This window comes from Montipora foliosa, chromosome 3, assembly GCF_036669935.1.
Source record: "Montipora foliosa isolate CH-2021 chromosome 3, ASM3666993v2, whole genome shotgun sequence".
Lineage (NCBI taxonomy): Eukaryota > Metazoa > Cnidaria > Anthozoa > Scleractinia > Acroporidae > Montipora > Montipora foliosa.
This window is the reverse complement of record NC_090871.1, coordinates 23,423,611-23,433,200: the sequence shown is the minus strand read 5'-3', so window position 1 is coordinate 23,433,200 and position 9,590 is coordinate 23,423,611. Positions and strand designations below refer to the sequence as shown.

The 9,590-nt window shown below is 41.4% G+C and overlaps 1 pseudogene; it reads right to left on the bottom strand.

The window, feature by feature from the left end:
• Positions 1 to 617: 617 nt before the first annotated feature.
• Positions 618 to 3,856, bottom strand: LOC137995436 (uncharacterized; annotated as a pseudogene).
• Positions 3,857 to 9,590: the final 5,734 nt, after the last annotated feature.

Genomic DNA, 9,590 nt, shown 5'->3' with positions numbered 1-9,590 from the left:
TAATCCTTTTTAAATCAAGGCTTAAAACTTGGGTCACTTACGGTTTAGTTAACATGATAGTTTTGAAATCCAAAGATGAAGAAAAATTGATTTTTAGGTCATAGTAGCACTTTAAAAATGCAGTGTGTGAATATTGCTTTATTAGTATGCAGAATATGAATTTGACAATCTGAAAACCAAAAACTCTGGTTTTTTTTTGCTGCATACTGATTAAGACGTATTTACAGTGCTATGTGAATTTACGAGATGGTTTTCATCAAAGACCTCATGCCCCATTCAAATACGCAGAATTGCTCTTTTACTGCTAAGCGCTTTGTTTAACTTGTGTTAAATTTTACACTTTACTGACACTTAATAAACTATTGCTTTTATCTTGTATCATCTATAGAATCTTATTGCTTCATCTGTCGGTTTGATTGTGACGTCCGAGAACGTCGAAACGTAACCGATTCTAAGTTTATAGTTCTTAAAATGATTTTTAGTAATATTTCATCGACGTTAACAACGTTAACAAAGTCAGTCCTTTTTCATTAAGTTTAGTACTGAATGATTGGTAAAATAAGTGATAATGACATCTTGGTTTCTTTTGCTAAAATTAGAGAGGCAGAAAACAAGCGTTAATTTGGCGGCCTAAGTTTCATTTCGGTGACTTTCAGGGACAGATCCCCTCCGTAATCATACCACCGAACTCCTGTAAAACCCTCTCCGGAGTATTGGCCGTTGAGATTCGAGTGTTGGCAATTGTTGTACCACCACGCGCCGTTGCCTTGCTGAGCGCAGTTCCCACCGGATTTGTTATCATTGTCTCTATCTTTTGTACTGAATGTCATGTTGTTAAGATTATGCGTTGTTAAAGAATCTCCTGCTGTTCCTGAATATGAACCCACTTGAAGTCGATACAGCGCATGCTCGTCACCAATGGCGAACCTGCCGTACTTGGCATACGCTCTATCTCCTCTCCAGTCCTCCAAATCTACTCGCAGAGAGCTGGGTCTAGCGCCCGTAAGCCTGTGAATCTTGTCGTTTCCTAACCAGAACTCTCCTGTCAGCTGCCCAAATCCTGATTTGTAATCATTCTATCCCCGATAAAAGTCTACTGATCCATCTTGCCTTCTTTGAAACACGGTCCATCCTCCACCGTCAGTGCGCATGTCACAATACACATTGAATGATCCTTTGTCGTCCGGGTTTATTGAGTATACTCCACTCCGAGTGTGTCCTAATTTTAGGGCATCAGAACAATCTAGGATACCAAAGAACAATTCCATCACCAACCAGTCAGTCAGTCAGTCAGTCAGTCAGTCAGGTTCATTTGAACAGAAATTCGAAAGCTCTTTGAAACCGCCAGTCCTGAAACTCGTAAAGTCCTCAACAGGTTTATTTAAGTCACAGTTGCCAAGAAGGATCACTTTGTTGTCTGGGGGTGCTATTTAAAGTAAAATTCCAGCCTGTATCGTTATCCTATCAATTTTCTATGAACTATCCCGACTTTTTTCCATTTGCGAGGCACTTGAATCGATACCTTTGTCACACGTACAAGTAAATGTAATGGTAATTTCCGCAGAATGGACAGAGAACTACCTATTGAAACGAATAGGGAACGTCAATTAACAAACATAGTGATTTTGTAACAGTTAAATGAGATAAAATGTAACGAAGTGGATGACAGGACTACGAATAAGTAAAGGGATTATCCTCGCACTTACCAACACAGTTGGTAAGTACAACGAGTATAGAAAATCAAGCGCTTGAGAGGGTTTTGTTCAAGCGCGAATTAATATGATCTTCCAACATAAGTATCACAAATCTAAAAAAGCGGGAAGAGTAAACATAGGTATCTACTCAAAGAAAACACTTACCTCTCTGATATGCATCCACGATACTGACTGCAACAGCTTTGGATACTTCAGCACTTGTGGCTAGACACGTGTAATTCCCTACATCTTTAATTTTGAAGTCCCGGATAATCAATGCATCACTTGAACTGCGACTCAGTCTGCCAGAGGAAAGTTGTGTCCCTTGTCTTTTCCAGCTGATAATTGGTCTAGGGTCACCGGTTGCACTGCAGTTTATAATTACAGTATCACCTAGAATGACACGTATCATCTTTGGAGGAGTCACAATGAACTTAGGAGGCGGTACGACAACCAAGTGAGTTCGTTGTAGCACTTTCCCCAAAACATTACGAGCCGTACAAAGGTAGTTGTCAGAATCGGCTAAATTAACATTAAATATTTTCATCGCTGTGTCGTTAGTTTGTACTCTCCATTGCGGCAGCTGACCAAACGACCTGGTCCACGTGACCTCTGGTGTGGGATAGCCAGTTACGTGGCACGATGGGAGAGTAACATTATTTCCTTCAGCGACATAAACGGGTCCCGGATGAAGGGTTATGCGAGGACCAACTACAGTAGAGAGCAAAATAAGCATAACCATTAATTATTGGGATCTTTTTAAATATAATGTCTTGCCAGCGCGGTCTTCAAATAAGCACTGTAAAATCAATTGGTCGAGGAGACGTGTTTCAATGTTACAAACGTCACCTTCAGTACAAAGTGTTTGAAAAAACCCATTAGAGCTATAGGATTGGAACCAAGCGAAACATACATAATGAATCGCTTTAAAACCAACAACAATCTCCTTGAAAAAGAGAAACAGACGCGAAGAGTCAAATGGGCCAGTCGTAACGCCAAGGAAATTCATGCAGCTAGTCCTAAGCACGGAAAAACTATGCAAGTAACAACTGATTGGTTAGCAGTGACCGGCGCAACGGTTTGAAGCAAGAGTGAATTAAATAAGAGTGTTGTTATGGCATGGGCGCTGGGCTCCTCAGCACAGTCACAAATAAGTCTATTTTAGAATGCCCGTTACCGCAAAAATCAGTTGTCATATCCTTGAAAATACATGGAAGAAGCAGTTACGCGTGACATGGGTTCTTCTGACTGGTTAAATTTTGGCAGCCCTTTGTTTCGCACGCAAAGTGTATCTAAAAATAAATCCATTGTGACTGTTTTGGGGCAATACCGCAAAGTGATAGATCGACACTCTTATCTAATTCACTCTTGTTTGAAGCAAATCACGCCGAGGAGCAATGGAAAGGCAATCGGAGGAACATACTATGGACATTCAGTCGAAAATTTCCCCACACTGTACAAGTGTGTAAAAAGTGTCACGAATCAACTTACCATGGACAAGTAATCGAGCCACTGCCCGCTTTTGTCCCAAGATATTTGTCGCTGAGCATTGATACAAACCAGCGTCGCTTCCTTTTACATTCCTTATGACTAGATTTCCTTTTAAATCACCCGTCAGCTTCGATGCGGACTCTATTCCTAATCTACTCCACATCACGATAGGTTTGGGATTTCCACTGGCAGAGCACTGAAGTGAGGCTGTCCCTGTTTGGTTAACTGTCAACCTTTCAGGTAAAATGGATATAACAGGAGCTGAAATTGATTCTCCAGGCTCTCCTTTGGCCCCAGGGATTCCCGGTGGTCCATTATCTCCTTTCTGCCCCTTGGGACCGTTTTGTCCTCGCAAACACGGTGGTCCCATAATGCCTTGTTTGCCGCTTTTTCCAGGTGGTCCCTTGATCCCTTCATCACCTTTGTTTCCAGCTTTTCCCTTCTGTCCTCTTTGGCCCCGTGTTCCTTTCGGTCCGGTTGGACCGGGGGGGCCTGGTGGTCCTGAGGGACCCTGCACGTATCGGTCCTTTTTTGATCGGCAGAGTAGAAGCTTACCCTCCAACATAAGGTTGTTGATGTTTAGCAGAACCTCGCTAAAGACACTGTCAGCTTTCGTGCTGTTTTTTGATGAATCTGAATTGCGCCTGTTTCTATGGGGCTCGAGAGACTGCAGTCCTAACGATGGTGTTAAAAAAGTGTAATTTTGCCTTTGATCACAATAGAAAAATAAAAAAACCCCAAAGAAATAAAGAAATATCAACTCTAGATAAGGATTATAAAGTGTAGGCCCCTTCTCACATTCTTTGTTCATAAATTAAAGATCCCACACACTACTGTAAGAAAGGAGGCACGGTGATGTGGTCAGGTCTAATCGAGGGCCACAAGTTTATCAGCCTTTGGCTACAAAGTGCAACCTTCGTAATACACAGACTTCACGTCGCTTCACTTATTTGAGACTTTTACTTGAACTTTCTCATTACATTATCAGTGCAAATGTTGTCTGTCAAACCCGGTCTCAGGTTGAATCCGTTTTTACCTAGGTTCAATTGGTGATCCTCATTTTACCTAGGTTGAATATGCATTCTACCTTGTTGGTAAAGCAGCCATTAACCCACCCCCACCCCCCCCCCCCCCATTCCACAAAAAGGACTGAAAACACCTATACCTTTCCTCAAGCTCTGTCTTAGGCATCTCAACACATCTTCTCAATGTTTTGTGCCATGTTGTAGGCTTCTGTATTCATACACTTATCCCTTCAGTCTCAACATTGCAACATGGTAAAGGAACAAAAGAACCGCATTATGAACTTAGCGATACCCGAACTCGGAACTTCCAGATCTATAGTCCAGTGTCTTCATCACTATACCACAACGACCACAGGCACTCCAAGCTCATTGCCTGGGAAAGCCAACTGACATTCCCGACAAAAATATGCTGAAGGATTTGTATGAGTATCCCGAAAAACGACTTAAGAGGATAATTATATGACAAAATCCCCATTAAAAAACCTAACCTTATTGCCTTTCATGGTGGATCGCTTCCTTCCTTTCTGTTTTTTTTTTTCAGATTCGACGCAAATTTGAGCCATTCCTCGGTTGTCACTGGTGTAAGAAGATCCCAAGGCTGCACACTCCATTCTTGGAAGCCCACAAGTTGGAGTAAAATATTCCCAGATAAAATGTTCCTATGGTTACAATTCCACATCGGAATAAATTGATAAAGATTAAACTTTCAATTCAACCCACCAACAACTCAATAGCAGCCATGCGAGCGACCTCAGGCGTTATTTTGTTCACTCAGGCCAAACCAGAGCAATGCTGGATGGTTGAACTTGGAACCGACTTTGCAATCCTGTCCGCTTAACAAACTGAGCCCAACCGGGGTGCTGTACCGTAGTTTGTCAACGACACATGTGTTTTTAAAGTTCGTCAACACGAAGGAGGCGTGACTGTGATTGGACGAATGAGACAATGCAGTCATGTCGGGACCCAGGGGGATTAAAGGTAAGGCTTTTTAATGCAGATTTTTTTCATATAATCATATTCTTAATTAAGTCGTTTTTCGGGATTCCCATACAAATCCTTCAGTATATTTTGACGGCCATGTTGGCTTTTCCACACACTGAGCTTGGGGCGCCTGTGCAATGACGAACATGCTCAACCAAACACAGCTCCTTTCATTATTTACTTTTGTATAATAAGTCAATTGATATCCATGTATAATAACCATTTCTAATCCTAACCTGACCCTAATCTTTCGCTAGGCTTAATACAAGCTCCAGAAAGTTTATTCAATTCATCTGAGTGCCTAGATAAAATGGAGATCACAAATTTAACCTAAGTAACAACGGATTCAACCTGAGAACGGAGTTTACCGGCAACATAAATATTCTTATGCCATCACGTGATTATTTTCAGTCGTGACAAAATAATCTATCTCTTCACAATTTCTCGTTGTATTGCGACACTCTAAGGCTGCTCCAATTCTCTGCAATCACGAATTCTATTGTCTGTTCTCGAAAACCTTCTCTGTTCACGTTGTGGGCGAAACCCTATCTCTAAAGTCACTAATTTAAAATGGGACGTTCGTCATGTCATCTGTTTTGGATGCCTTAGCAGTCTGGGATAGTCACACTGTGTTGAAGCGTTTAAGTTTTCTTGAGTGAAATGTGACACGAGACTTTCGTATTATGAAAAAAATTTCCTTTAGATTTTCGTATGTCTTCACGTTTTGCATAGGAAAAGTGTTTAAAATATAAGTGCTACACGGCCAACGTTTGTATAAACGTAACCTTTCCTTGTACTTGGATAGGAAAAGGCTAGCATGTAAGGGTTATCCCATACAAGGGCTTTTGCCAACCTCTCTGAAAAAAAAAACTAATTCGAAGGTCACTAGAGAATTGCAAAATTAGTCCAAATCACATTTAATAGGACAGAATGAGCCCAAGCTAAGCTCATAGTTTTCCGCATTTAATGAATTCCGTACATACACTGAACATTCCAATTTAAAGTGCTACTGTAACGAAATTAGCATCTTTACTATCTAAACCATTTTAAGAGATAAACATGTAGTCTGTACGAGAAGAAGAATGATGTTTACTATTTTCAGATATCTCTTTTTTCCAGAGAAGTTCTTTAAATATGCAAATTAGACAAGGGATAACGTCATAAACTCAAAGGAATTTTGATCAAATATGATGAAAAAAGATCTCAGCCAATTTGTATCAGAACTGTATGATTCCTTGCAGTAAGATTCTAGTAGATGTGCTTCCCAATATGAGGATCTATGAGCGTGCCAGTTTTGTCACCATCGGAACATACTGGGTTCCAAACCTCCCCGATATTAAAGGCTTTGCTGGCCATTTTTGGCGTTCTATTTTGATATTTGCAAATGGTGCCTCATCCGCATGATCCTGCAAGCATGTAGATACGCTAGGTCAAGTTTCTGGCCTTGTTAAATGTTTTTCTAGTTTAAGATCACCAAAAATATTGAAATCAGGTTGGAGGGGACTGGAAAAGAGTGAGTTGCCATGGGAACCAATTTCTTTATGGACGTAGGTGTGTTGCCTGTAGAACTATTAGCCTACCAAGTTTCAATGGTCTCTGCAACAAATTGACCGAGATAGCGCTATTTATATACTCTATGTGGTATTGGGTTGAGTGAAGGACGTCATCATTCCTTTTCTTTGCATATTTTACACATTTTTCAAACTTAAATATCTTCGGAACCAATCCGAGTATTTTTAAGCGGTAAACGGCGTTTTTAATCTTTCCTGGAATTGTATCTGATAAACCTAAAAATTTTAAGGGATAAAAATTTGATCATAGTAGCACTTTAAGCTGCCTGTATGAAGATTTTCGGACCTCAACACAGCGTGTTTATCTCAATTAAGGCAGAGGGCCAAGTTTATGTCTCATGATTTTGAGGTATCATATCATTCCTTGGCCAGTGTTTGCGTTCACGCAAAGAAATGTGGAGAATTCGAAGGAGAAAAGAACCTTGTATCCTTCTGCTCTTCTAAAAGGGGTGCAGTACACTCAACATCACATTTAACGCATTATTGACACTATTATTCACCCTCAAAAGAATAGTTGAACATCGAAACTATACTCAGAACATCCGACTGTAATGCTCTCGTTCTTCGTTCTTGTTTAGTTAATACTATTTGGTAGGACACCACTGAGAAGCAGACATAAGTTCTTATAACAATAACCGTGCTTCAAATTCCTTTCATTAACTTGTACTGGCATATTGAAACTCTAAACCGCTTTTCCTGTTCCGGTTATGTTTACTGAATATAAATGCATGCTTGTCTATCTCTCTCTTTATGCGGAAACATTAAAGCTATGTTTGCTGTCCTTTCCCTGTTTGTGAATAGCTTAGATAAAAGGAAGCAAAGCTCTCGGAAAAAATTAATTTCGCCCTAATTTAACGTACGTTGTACATGTCTAATCAACCTTGACACGGCTGGATCACTCGACGGTGCTTTTGTCGCTACGCCACTCACGGTATTTTTATATTCAAGAGCTTCTATCCTCTTCTTGTAATCATTCAGCTCAAATTCAATTCTCAAAAATCCCGCGCAATACAATGCAATCGACAAAACAGAAATGACGTAAGCCAAAGAAAGCGAACCCTGTTTCTGAGAAGTCATTTTGGCTCCCTTCAAAAAACTCTTGCGAAGCCTGCTATGACCCGTTACCCCAGTACCGAAATGGCTTGGAAGGGGGGTTGGGTAAATTACTTGCACCACAGACTCATGGAACAATCTATTGTAGGCCGTGTCACAGTATAGGTCACGCGTTACGTGTCACGTGTGCATTATGTTAAGGGAGCGCACACTCTGCCATCCGCCAGAAGGAGGTCACGTCAGAACTTCATCGCTTCACCAGAGCCGATGATATCCGATGTCGACTTCGTGATGACGTTCAAATTTGAATTCTAGATGAGGGCATACTCTAAAAAAACACCGTAAATCAACCTTTTGACTGAAATTTAAACCTTAATTAATAGTTTTTTTGGTAAGAAGTCAGAAAGTAGGCCCAACCCCTTGAACCACTCCACCCAGGCTAGCCCGTACGGATACTTGACTATCATACCTGGAAACCACGAACCGCCCTGAGAGCAGCGAAAGAACCTCGATCGTATATCGTCAAAAACAACAAGTTCCTGTGTGCACAGTCCCACAGCAGTCACGAGACCACCATCACCATCCAGCCCGGTCATGGAGCCACCCGCAAGTTCAGACGATCAACCACCAGGAGACTTCCCCCACATATGGTTCACTCAACAGTCTTCTTGGATAAGAACAAGAAACGTCATGCCACGTCTCACCAATTTGTCTCACTGTCCTAAATAGACCATTTTACAGTTGTAGCTAGGTTACCTGTTCTAAGAATGGAAACGAGGCTGCCGGTGACCAGTTTAGATACAAACCTTCGTGCCTCTGTAATGTTAATATGGACTAATTAGAATTGCAACAACATAATTTACATAATAAAGACAGTGGGGGATGTATCAACACAAGGTCACCGGAAGCCTCGTACGCATTCATAGGCTAGGTCGCTGAGCAAAACAACTGTAAAATGGCCTATTCACTACTTGCACAATCCCATAATACATCTCTTCCCCCTTTCCCCCCCCCCCTTCCTCCAAAACGTTTGCAATTTTTCCAGGTCTGTCCCCTGTAGTGTTTCGTGGTTGGGAAGGTAGGGTCAAGGTAAATGCTCGGAGATACTAGCTACAACAAGCCACTATTCATCTGAGTGAAAAATAATTGGGAGGGTGACCTTTACACTCAGTCTCAAAGTCTGCTTTAGATTATTGGTTTAGTCCACGGTTGGGGGACTCTGTCGCTCACTCCTTGGAGCTCACTCGATCAAGTCGACTCAGTCGAGCATCTCGTTTTAGTCGCGAGAGATTAAGCATCACGTTTACGGCTAACGGCAAAAGTCGGACTAAAATTTGCATTTCGCCAAAAATGGAAGAAACTCGTTTGATATATGTAACATACCCAACCTCGTTCCCAGGGTCTTTCCTCTCTGCCTCTGTTGTCGTTGAGAAAAAAGACCCTGGTTCAGGCTGATCACGTGCCACCCAAAATCTGGGAGGTAACCCAAATATGTGTTAGGGGAGGGGAAGCAATGTAGGCCTTGTCAATATTGCGATTGAGGGAATCCGAGCACGCATTTGATTTTGTGGTCAGACGAGCATCGATAAAACGTTTTCCTGCAAGTTACTTTATGCACTGCAAATGGAATTCAACGTGAAAGGTAAAAGGTTGTTGCCAAATCGATCGGACGCTACAGAAAATACACTAGCGTCGTTCGAATTTTCAACCGTGTCGTACGTGTGAATGTCCGGATTCAAGCTCAAGTGAGCAGTAGAATTGAGGTAATGACGAAG